The following is a 13,468-nucleotide window of genomic DNA, read 5'->3' on the forward strand; positions in this document are numbered from 1 at the left end:
TAAAAGTGATAAACATAAAAACAATGAAGTAGTTACCTTTCTTCTTTTCTCTCCAATCTTGTTATCAGGAGCATTAATGTTACAAATTCAGCCTCTAAAAGTATATAGTACACTTACTTAAAATCTAAATCAACATCATTTTCAATTCCACTGATATTTAAAGCTACAGAAGTGTTTTATTTTTCTATCTTGAGAAATGGAAAAATAATGGAAATGGAAAGTCAGTTTCATGAAACCAACCCAAAATGAGCACAATGTGTGCTAAGCCACTAAAAGTTTCACTATGTTAGTGGACTGGGTCTGAGGAAGGATTGTGACTTTATATTATTTCAGGCCATCTTTGCTAATAGTAAGTTTATTTTGATTAATGTATGCAGCCAACTCAGCACTGGAGCTTGGATTTGGGTTAAATGGGACTGTGTGTTTGGTATTTTACTTTTTACCATAACCAGTTTTTAGGACATTTTTATTTGGCAGCATTTCTTATGTGTGCACTAAGCAATTTTCTTTTTCTTTTTTCTTGCATGTAATGCTAACATGAAAATGGTTCTAACTTTTATTCAGACCTCATAGTTGCCTTGACAGTATGACTCTGAATTTTTAGAGAGACGCTTTAAAAATAAAGTACTATAATTATTAAAGATCCACAGATAATTAATTATCTTCCATAGATGTACCATAATGCTTCAAGAAATGGAAGGTTTTTAATGAGTATAAGCATTTCTTTTTAGGCATTCAGAATACCTTTCATGTTTGAATGAAACTTATTTTCTAAGAGTCTGTGTATAGATTCTGGATGTTATTTTCCAAAGTAAGGTATTATTTCCCATTTGCTTTTTTTCTACTCTTACAACAATAATTTACTCTGCGATGTATGCTATTTGTCTGTGGACACATATGCAATAGGAAATGATGGTAATAGATGGCATTTAGGAAGCTAATCCTTACAGCATTACATACTACTCTTGGCATCCTAAACTGTAAGAATGCAAGACCTTTTCTCTCCAGCTTTTGTAATTTTCACATATTCTCTTCTTCAATAAAAACCTCATTAGTTTTATGCTAAGTGGGCTTTGTTTACCTGGAAATTTGTGTTCATTGTTAAGTAAGACTATTTTTCAAAGTGACAAAAACACTGTACTGCCACTGAGCTACTTTGCAATCTGTTGCTAAAAGTGTTCTATTTAAAAATCAAAATACAAACTACGCTTACTTATAAATACTCTTGAATTCAAATCTTCCTAAAGTACCTTTCCATGTGACATCCTCTTAGTTCACTAGGGTTTGGATCAAATCTAGATTCATGTCCATAACACAATGATTGATTTTCTGCTCTCTGGTGCACAGCATGTTCTCAAGACTCTAGGAGCAAATGTTTATTCAACCTTATGTGTCTTTTCTGTGACAGTCCTCACTTTGGGAGTGCCTGGGATCTAATTTGTATGCTAGGTGTCAACCAGTTGTGCAATTATAGGAGAGAGGATGGCTCAAATTTTACCAAGAGGTTGTATGCCTGTGGTGACCATTTTGCTAAACCAAAAATTGAGACAAATTGGTTGACAAGTAAGAACAAACCTGTGGGCATGAAGGGAGATAATATTTTGAAATAGAATAATCCTGGGAAAATTCAAGAAATTAAATTTAGATACAAAGTGCCCCCTCCAAAACACAAACATACCCTTGCTTAAAAGCAACTACCTCTGCTTTTAACCAAGGGCATGTTTTAAAAGCTAGTTGCTTTTAACCAAGGGTATGTTAAATATTAGAGACAGTTCCCTAATAATCCAGTTAGTTCAGATATCTTAATGTTTACATATAGCCAATTACTAATTTTATAATAAATAAAAAATTGGAAGCCAGTCAACACTGGGATTTTATTTTTAATTTCTAAACACTCAAATTATGTGTATAGCCTCTGGTATTCTATTTTGTTAAGCAGGAGAGTAAAAAAAATATTGTTTAGAGCATGTAAGTTATATAAAATGAATCATATAATATATGAAATATACATTTAAGATATTAAATATAAAAATATCACAATATATGAAATATAATTTATCACTGGCATAATTCTGATACTATATTTTATTTGAATACTATACACCTAAATATAAATTTTTGTATTTACAGATCTTTAAAATTATAGATCACTTTTGGAGGGTTTTTGTATTGCTTTTAAAGAAGTATTTCAAAGCTGCCTAGAAAGTAGTTGTTACAATCAAGGCAAGGATTTTATACATAATTGCCAATAAAATACTTCAAGTGATTCATATTCAGTTGTACAGGGGTTTCAAGGTCCATGTGGACAGCTGCAAGTTGTCTTAGAGAATCTATAATGAAGTAACTCTTATGAGGCTTATTCTCTTCCATATGGAACAAAATAATATAGCCTTGACATTGATGTATGCAATGTATTTTTAAGATGACATTTACACAATACTGTTCTTGCCAGTAAAAAGTAACAATCCATTTTCTCTTGCCAAGGAAGGAACTTTGTCTATAGTAATAACAATATGGCTGAGAAGGTTTAATGCTCTAAATTTTCCATTTTGCTTTGGTATGCATTCCTGACAATAACAACTGATTACTATTCTAACGAAAATATTTTTTTAAGCCTCAATATGTCTAGTACTAAAATATTTATTTTTCCAAGGAAATTTAATACATGGATTATCAAATGTGATTTATAAAAGAAACAAAAAGATAAATTTTATAAAATATGCTGTTTTGTTCATTGTGGGAAATTGGCAGTCATGTTCATCACCATGTGTCTGAGCAATAGAATAGGAACTATAATTAACCTAAGTCTTAGTCAGCTCAGGCTGCTATAAAAAATTACCTTAGGCTCAGTGGCTTAAACAACAAATATTTATTTCTCACAGTTCTTGAGCCTGAAAGTCCAAGATTGGGATGCCAGCATGATCAGGCTCTGGAGAGGGGGGTCTCTTTCAGGTTGCAGACAGCTGACTTGTATTCTCAAACAGTAGAAAGAGAACTAGCTAGTTCTATGGCCCCTTATAAGGGCACTCATCTCATTCATGAGGACTCTTCCCTCATGACCTAATTACCTTCCAAAGTCCCCACCTTCCAATACCATTACATGGAAGATTAGATTTCAACATATGAATATGGAGAGACACAAACATTCAGTTTATAACAACATAGTTAGCAGCATCAAATAGGGTGTGGCAGCACGAATTCTGGATAATGAAATCAAATAAAAGTATCTTAAAAAGTTAATGAGGAGAGAAACTTAAAGAGGATTAAGTACAAGGGAATGTGGATTCTCAAGACCTATTAACCTATCAATAGTTAAGACCTATTAATTTCACAAATATAATGCAAAATTAATGGCTATAAGACAAATGAAACAGTTCACAAAATCAGGTGGTAAAGAACTATAATTATTTTCTGTGAATTAATTTTGGATTTTAAGTCTCTATATTTTTAGTAAAGTTAAAAAAAATTAACATCTGTTCTTCAGCATAACTTCTACCCTTGCCTGTACTGACTCTCTCTCTGTGTGCCTCTCACTCAGAGTGTGTGTGTGTGTGTGTGATCTCTTTTTCTTCACTGAGAAAAATACCCTTTCAGTTTTTTCTAAGGGCTTTCCAAATAAAAATTTTGAGTAGGTCTGATAATGTAGTAAAAAGAACTTTAAAATACAGTACCTAACCATGGCCAAGGAAGATTCCCCTTATGTCATAATCTCATAACCTTGTGTGGGGACTGGAATAACCATGCCCTCCTACAAACCCAGAGTGTGGAATGAAATAGAGGGAAGGAGTCCATAATTCTGAGTTCCTCTAATCTGTTATATTCTCACATCATGCAGATACTAAGACTAGGTACATCCACTCACTTACATCCTAATCTTATATTTGTCTTTTGCATTAAATATTTGTCCTACCTTTGGTAGTAAACCAAACTGAAAGCAGTCTTAGACATGACTGAGTCATTATTCACCCCAGATTTAGAATTTATACCAAGCTTTGTAGTTTAACCTAGTTCACTTCATTGCTCTTATCTATCTTCTCTTCACTCTGAAACTAAGGATTTTAGAAACAAAAGACAGAAAATATGCTACCTTAAGCAGAAAGAAAAATGAGGTGAGTATAAATAAGGGGAAAAATTAATATCTTAAACTATTAGTCAGTACAAATGTTAGTGTAATAAAAAGCACCTCTATGTCGCATAACATCAGAAGAATCAAAATACTTTTTAAATTTGGTATTTTCAAGAAATAGAAGCATACTGTAAATAGTTATGAAGAATTTCACATTGTATTTAGCAAGAAAAAAAGATGCAATAATTCATTTTTTAAAAACTCAATTCCCCAGCGAATGGGCCTTGTTTCCAATTGATTCTATCTAATTATTCAACTGCTACTAAAGCTTTGCAACATCTCTAGGGCTCACCCTGGAACTGTAAAACAGGTGTGTCAACTTTATTACCCCATTTCTCCTCTATTATCAGTACTATATGTGATTTCTTTGTATTCTCTTATCCTCTTTCTTCCCAAAACTTACTCTGGAAAAGAGGTAACACAACATTCACAGAATACTTACTTAGAATACAACTTAAGAACTAGGGCAATTCTATTTGGAGGTGAACAATTATTGCTGGGGTCTCAATCCCTGAGAATCAGTATGCCCCCGCAATCAATGTATGTTTGTATTCCTCAGAAGAATCTCTCTGAGGAATTTATTTTCTAATTTGGCACCCACTCAGCTTCACTGTTTTTTCTACAGTAGTGACATCTCTCTTCTAAGGAATACAAACATATTTCTAATTTCGAACCAGTAATTTTTCCAGCAGCAAATTCTCTAATGGCTTTTTCTTCCTCTACAGTTTAAACATTTAAAAGTCTTAATTCAGTCCCTGACATATACATTTTACTTCACACTAAAAAAAATTTTGTAAGATTAATTTAGTGCTTTGCTTTGAGAGAAAATTTTTAGAGTAGAAGAGACAGAAACTCACAGAAGGGACAAGTTGTTGGAGTTGGCAACATGCACTACTCTGTGGAAACCAGTGCATAATTAGATTCTCTTCTCTCTTACTCCTCACTATTCCTTGACTATAAGTTCATCCCCATGCCATGCCTACAGTGATACAGAAAAATATATTGGAGTTAAACTCTCAGTTTTGAATTACTTAACATGAATCCATGTAATTCGGGGATTAGAGTTATTTTATTTTTAAAATATTACATTTGTGGCAAGAGAACTTTTTAATTTAAAAGGTTTTTTATGTTTTACCTAATTAAATGGAAGTAACCTTAGATCTGGACAGGAATATAGTGTTGTAAAAAAAATATAGTAAACTACATATGATCCTCTCAGTGTTCTAGGGTGGTTACTCCTCTATTTGTCCAACTAAAACTCAGAGTAATTATACCAAATTACAGACAAATTAAGTCACAGATGTGTTAGCCATAGATATTCAGTTATAGGAATAAGTTTCAGTAGTTGAGTTATATAACCCAAAGAGGTTATCATTGCTTTAAAAATGTATCTTCTCATTAAGCTTTAATAAACTTTTTGCATCTAATATGCATTAGGAGGCATCTGAAATCAGAAGCAATAGATTCCTAAGAGGTTCTACTCAAGGTGATGATGATGGTTCACATTTACTTGAAATGGAATGGGAATTTTATTATGTTTAAAGTAATTGGCATATTTTTATGGATTTATTTTCTAATTGGCACCCACTCCACTGCTCATGCTACAGTAGTGGCATGATGGATTACTGTGGATTCTTTTCACTATTATTAAATTTAATTATTTCTTACTCATGTACCCAGATGTGAACAGCATCAGGTTTCTAATCCAATAATACAGACTATTTGGAAAATATGTGCTGTCAATTAGAGACATTTATAATAGAAACAATAAAAAGAATCATTAATGAAAAGCAGTTTGCCTCTCACTGTACTTGGCTATAATTCATTAAAAGTACTTTGAAACTGATGTCATTAATAAACTTTTCTTACTTTTATAGCAATGAAGTGTCTTGAGATTTCTCTGTAAAATTAGAGACATATTACAAAATAAATAGTTAAATGGCTTCTGCTTTTTAAAACTTGATTTTCTTCACTCCCAACAAATGGTTTAAACGATAAAGAGAAAATAATTGTTTTGAATTTTCAGCCAAAAGAAAAATATAACTTACATAAATATGATTAGTATGTTCTAGAGATGGATGTGACGAATCTTGTTATTTATTCTGGTTGTTATTTTCCATTTACCTCCAAATATCTTTTCTGCCCACTCAGTGCTGCAGGGGATATCACCTGAAGTCCCTTGTCCTCTGGCTTTGAGCAATTTTAGCCAACAGGTAATGACAATAGAGATTGAAAGGTAGAAAGAGGGAAGTTAGAATATCCTTCTGCTTCTCTCCCTGTATCAGTGCTCCTACTCTGGCAGCAATGGTACCTGTCCTTTTACAGATCTTTCCCTGGGCTCCAGTAAATATGCAGCCCTGCCCAGAGGTAGAAATGTTTTCCTGGAGTTTCTAGTCTCTTGGTGTTACAGTATCATTTATTTGTTCTTGTCCTCTTATATGTACATATACCATAATAAATGCTCTTCATTTAAATGATTTCAATACATTCCGTTTTCTCAAAGACCCTGACTTATAGGTAGTTAATACATAATTAGTCTGTTTCTGAAATCATGGGCCAAGAGTTTCTGTGCTACTTGCACATATCAGTCCATGAGGTCAGGTACAAACATAAAAATTTAGCATATGGAAAATTTGATATGCTATGAAGTTTTTTTTGAGGTAAAACTTTTTATTTTAAGTATCTGCAAGGAAAACATCTTGTCTTCACTAGGGATATCTCATAACCTGAAGGCAATAATGCATAGGAATTTAAAAGTACGTTAGTTTTTACTTGGCGGTAATATTGCATTAAGGCAATGATGCCACACCTGAATCTTTCAGTAAGTATGGTCAATCTTATTATTCATATACACAATAATTCTGAAATTCTTGGTGATTTGCATTAATTCATCAAAGTGACTGTAATTTTGGAAATAATAATTTGCAACCTAAAATCCTATAAGGGTTCATTGAATGTATCTCAATATTTCTATTTTAATATACTTTCAATTTTCATTACTTACAGTGATTTTTAACATTAATGCAATATTTTATGTGGATTCTAAAACTGATTGTTGTCTGGGCATGGTGGCTCAAGCATATTATCCCAGCACTTTGGGAGCCAGACCTAGGAGGATCGCTTGCATACAGGAGTTCCAGAACCAGCCTGAACAACATAGCAAGACTTTCATCTCTACAAAAAAAATTAAAAATTAGCCAGCCATTATGGCATGTGTTTTTAGTCCCAGCTACTTTAGTTACTGAGGTGGGAGAATCGCTTGAACCCAGCAGGTCAAGGCTGCAGTTGTTACAGGTAGGCAGTCATGAGCAGAGCAGGAAAGGACTCTCCCACAACCCACTAAAAATGTCAGGTGATAGTTCGGCAATTATCATATTGTCCTCTAAAAGTGATAAATTGACATCCCGTGCCAGGGAGAGGCCCATTCCTGATGGTCCACACCTGTTAACATTAAAATGTTAATTAAAGACAAACCTCAGGGAGAAGAAACTTCCCGGGCATGCTCATTAACAGACAAAAATGGCAAAGTATGATCTTCTGGGTACACTCCACCCTATAAAGGAAGAAAGCGTCAAATCGGCAAGCTCATAACTCTCTAAACACACTGCACATGCTCAGTTCCGGGCGATACTTAGCCTGCAGGAAGCCCACCCTAAGTGAGGAATCATGGGAAAGAGGCGAGCCTATGAAGTCCCAGGATCAAGGTTAAAAGTACTTTTTCCTCTCTTTGACCTTCAGGCTCCCACTTGGATCTCTTCCAAGGGTTCTTTCCTTTCTTTCCCATTGTAAACTCTTTTTAAATATACTTCACTCCTGCCTTGAAACTTGCCTTAGTCCCTTTTTCTGCTTTATGCCCCTGAGTCATTCTTTCTTTTGAGGAGGCAAAGACTGAAGTTACTACAGACACAAATGGATAGGCCACCGGTAACTCTAAGTAATTCAGATCTCTTCCACTGCTAACACAGTGATATTACTGCACTCAGCCTGGGCAAAATGTTTTGAGACCCTTTCTCAAAAAAAATAAATAAAATATAGTTGACTTAAAATAAATATAATTATAAAACATTTTTATCCTATTCTTTTGGAGTGTACTGTTATAAAAGAAATTCCTCTTGGTAACATTTATGGTAAAATAAATAAGTCCATTAATATGCCATTGAGTACAGCAACATTTTGTTTGATAAATTTATGGTAGCTATCAGGGCATCCCTTCCAATATTAATATTTAGTAAATGTAAGTAATGTGTGATCTGTTTCCAGCATGTTGTGGTGTTACGATATATTGGTTTTCAATTAAGTTTCCTGGCTTATAGCCCCCATAGCTCTTGTTAGTCTGTTGTTATAATGTTGGGTGTGTTAGTTCTCAGGGGCAGGCCTCTGACCTCCTTATGCTCTCATTTTACATGCCCCAGGGCAGGACCCTAAGGCTCCCCACCTTTATGACTGTGGCTCTTAAGACCCTCCCATGAAAAGAGTCCCACCCTATACCCTGCGGAAAGGAATGCCAACATCACAAACCTTCCATAAAAACCAAGAGGACAGGGTTCAGTGAGCTTCCAAGCAGGTGAATAAGTAGAAATATCTGGAGGGTGGTGCACCCAGGGAGGGCATGGAGGCTCCATGTCCTTCTCCTCATACGTCCTGTTTTTTCACCTGTATCCTCTGCAATATCCTTTGAAATAAACTAGTAAACATAACTGTTTCCCTGAGTTTCTTGAGCTGCTACAGCAAATTAATTGAACCCAAACAGGGGGTCATGGAAATACCAACTTGAAGCTGGTTGGTTAGAAGTTCTACAGAGCCAGGCTTACAACTAGTATGGGGTGGAGGACAGTCTTGGGTACTGATTCCTCAACTTGTGAGATCTAACACTATCTACCTGGAGATAGCGTTCTCTAACTGAACACAATCTAATTCAATTAGATGGTTCTCTAACTCAGGTAGAGAACACCTAGCTGGTGTCTGCTGCTTGGTGTATGGGGAAAAACACCCACACACCATATGTGGCCATGGAAGTCTTCTTTATTGATGATTACTGTGGTATCAGAGTAGGAGAAAAACAGAGAGAGAATTTTCACTACACACCTATAAAACTCTAAGAAATTATTTTAGATATCTAGTATCTTTTGTAAAGACTGTGAACCAAAAAACAGTGTTCATTTCCAACTGATGTGTAATCCCTGGAACACAGTCGGTGCTAATCAAATGGTTAAATAAATGAATACACTTCTGGCTCAAAACATCTGTAAAGCATTGGTTAATTTATAAATGATTAAAAGTTATAATTTTTTAAGAAAAAAACTCAAATCTTATTACTGATGTATTATAGAAAACGATTCCATTTTCATTTAATGTATGCTACTCATTGCTTTAGCATCATTTACTGTCCCCAAACCTCAACTTACATGATTAGTGGTTGCAATCATGTAAGTAATAATTATTTACCCTAGTAAATAAATTACTAGGGTTTATTTACATGATTTTTAAAATGGTTATGAGAAAAACACTTTGACGTCAGGCTTTTAAAATGTGTTCTTTTCTGAAATAGTTTTCATTGTCTGATAGCTTTATTTATTCACTTTTTTAAAATGTTATGACTTACATAATCATCATAATAACTTGGAAATCATGTAGCACCAGTCAAAAATGCAGTGCAATGTTTATAACTTCATGTTTTATTTAGCTTTTATCTATTTGAGTTATTGAGGGTATGTGCTAAATATTGTCCCTTTGCCCCTGCAAGTATAGTAATTGCCCTTCTCCACTTTAGTTGTTCCCCCAGAACACTAAATTTTATGAACTGAATCTCCCATATTCCTTTGCCATCAGTCTTTGGAGTTGTATTTGGACAATGAGAGATACAAGGCAAAACTCTGAAGGCAAAAGGCAAGTGAAAAAGGACACTTATTCCCTCAGCTCATAGCCTGCTAGGTTGTTTACCTTTACGGGAAGCCTCAACTTCTGTTGGGTATCTCTCCCTAGAACCATAACGCCAGCTCTACTTTTCTCTAGTTCTAACAACGTTCTGTTCTTTACTCAGGCCTAGAAATGGAAGAAGCTCACTGTAATTGCTAGCTCTGGAATGCAACACCATCCCTTCTCTGTACCACATATCCTGTCTACAGCTTTGTAGACAGCACTTTCATTAAACTCTCTTTAACTCATTTAAATGTTTTGTTTTGTTTTGTTTTCCCTCCTGCCAGGACTTTGACTGATACATGGCATTTTATTAAGCAGTTTATATTTTTAAGTTTTTCACTGCTTCCCGATGATTTGTTTGGGAATGTTGTTTATTTACTCTCTCATCTAACATAATGTATTCCCACCGATATAAATTTATTTGTTAATTGAAAAATACACGGTTGGCATGGAGAAGTCAACATTGCCAAACATCTTAATTCAATAAACTTTTTTGTCACATTTCTATGGAGGTATAGAAACATCTTAAATAATTTCAAAAATCTGTGTCATTATTCTAAAATACAAATATTTTTTATATTGAGAGACAAGATGATAACCTACTACTTCTACAGTTAATTTGAATATCTATATGGAAAATGACATAAATAGGTCTGATATTCCACAGAATAAAATACATTAACATTTTAAAGGTAATCATTAATCACCTTTGTCATGATATTATGATCCACTTTAACCTTCATTTTTTACACTTTGACTATTATTGAAATGCCATGTTGACTTGGATTATGTCAGTATATCATATTATCAACCCAGCTGATTTTGATACGTCATAGCTGAAAGAGTGAAAGAGACATATCTTTTTCAAAGGATCTCTTTAAAATTTGTTATTTTTAACAGTATTTACTACACATGAGGAATTATTTAGGTATTACTACATTATATAAAGAAGTACATTTGGAAATATTTTACCACTATGTTGATTATAAACTAATTCAACAAATGTTTTGGGGCATACATTTTCCTAGGCGCTGATGCCAGGTGTTCCACCATGACACATGTATACCTATGTAACAAGCCTGAGCGTTCTACACATGTACCCCAGAACTTAAAGTATAATTTAAAAAAATGAAAAAAAAATACAATTAATGTGTATTAGTCTGTTGTCACTCTACTAATAAAGACATATCCAAGACTGGGTAATTTATAAGAAAAAGAGGTTTAATTAACTTACAGTTGACCCACATGGCTGGGGAGGCCTCACGATCATGGCAGAAGACAAAGGAGGAATAAAGTCATGTCTTAGATGGAGGCAGGCAAGAGTGCTTGTGCAAGAGAACTCCCATTTATAAAACCATGAGATCTTGTAAGAATTATTCAGTATCACGAGAACAGCACAGGAAAAACCCGCTGCTATGATTCAATTACCCCCTACAAGGTCCCTCCCATGACACATGGGGATTACAATTATTACAATTTAAGGTGAGATTTGGGTAGGAACACAGCCAAACCATATCAGAACAAAATAGAGAGAGACAGTTAATATAACTAACACACACATAGCCAGTTACTGATAGTGCTATGCAGAGAAATAAAGAAGGAAAAGGCATAAGGTGTTCTGAAATGGGGATGGGCTTAATTGGCATGTTTACTTGTAGCACAATGCATGGAGCTAAAACAACTTAAATCCTTTGATCGACCTCCTATCTTTGGAATTATTGCTGTCATAATTTTTATTCTATAAATACTTTAAATCTTAGGAATGATTGTTACTGTTCTTTTATAGAGTAAATGTTTATATTTATTGTTTCAAATAATTAAAATTTCACTGTCTTTCTATTCCCTTTTGCATTATTGACATTCCAGCTGGGGTTTATTTTATCAACAGAAACCAATTCTTTATTATTTCCTTTATGTTATCAAGTAATAAGTTCAGGATGTTTTTGTTATTGTGGCTTCAAGATTTTCTTCATTTTTAATCTGGGAAAGTCTCTGGGGTTTAACAATCTCATTGGTAGTTATTTTATTTTGCCACCTTAGAGATACCATTCCTTTGTCTTCTGTCCACCCTTGATTCTGTCAAAAAGTCATGTCTCAGTTAATTAATTCTCTCTTCAACTGTGCCCAATCTATTTTCGAATTTTTAACGTTTATGAGTACATAGTAGATATGTACACATACCATATATATACCTATATATGCACATATGCATGTGTGTATATGTATGATATATATATATATATGAAGTACAAAAGATATATATGTATATAAGAACTACATATATATATGAAGTACACAAGATATTTTGAAACAGACCTGCAATGCATAATAATTGCATCCCGGTAAATGGGGTATCGATACCCTCGAGCATTTATCCTCTGTGTAACAAACAATTTAATTATAATCTTTTAGTTATTGTTAAATGTACCATTAAATTATTATTTACTAAAGTCACCATAGTGTGCCATCAAGTAGTAGATCTTATTCACTCTTTGTAATTAATTGATGTGCCCATTAACCATGCCTCTACTCCCCTCACCTTTCCCAGACTCTAATAACTCTCTTTCTACTATCTCTATGAGTTCAATCATTTTAATTTTTAATAATTGAGAACATGTGAAATCAGTCTTTCTGTGCACCACTTATTTCACTTAACATAATTACCTCCACAGTCATTAACACTGTTACAAGTAACTGGATCTCATTCTTTTTTATGACCAAATACAACTCCACTGTGTATATGTACCATATTTTCTTTAGTTATTTATCTGTTGATGGACACTAAGGTTGCTTCCAAATCTTGGCTATTGTGAACAGTGCTGCAATGAATGTGAAAGCACATGTATCTTTTCCATATATTCATTTCCTTTCTTTGAAGGTATATACCTAGCAGTGAGATTGCTGGATCATGTGGTAGCTCTATTTTTCATTTTTTGAGGAAACTCCAAACTATTCTCCACAGTAGTTGTACTAATTTACATTCCCACTAACAGAGTACAGGGGTTCTTTTTCTCCACACCTTCTCCAGCATTGTTATTCCCTTTCTGTTGGATATAAGCCATTTCACTGGAGTGAAATGATATCTAACTGCAGCTTTGATTTGCATTCATCTGATGATCAATGACGTTGAGCACCTTTTTATATGCCTGTTTGCCATTTCTATGTTTATTCGGATCTTTAGTCCATTTTTAAATTGGATTACTTTTTTCCTATTGAGTTGTTCAAGATTATGTTCTGGTTATTACTCCCTTGTTAGATGAGTAGTTTGAAAATATTTTCTTACATTCTGTTGGTAGTCTCTTCACTTTGTTGATTATTTCCTTTGCTTTGCAGAAGGTTTTTAACTTGATGTGATCCCATTTGTCCATTTTTGTTTTGATTGCCTGTGCTTATGGGTTATTACTCAAGAAAGCTTTGCCCACT

This window comes from Cebus imitator, unplaced genomic scaffold, assembly GCF_001604975.1.
Source record: "Cebus imitator isolate Cc_AM_T3 unplaced genomic scaffold, Cebus_imitator-1.0 Scaffold36, whole genome shotgun sequence".
Taxonomy (NCBI): Eukaryota; Metazoa; Chordata; class Mammalia; order Primates; family Cebidae; genus Cebus; species Cebus imitator.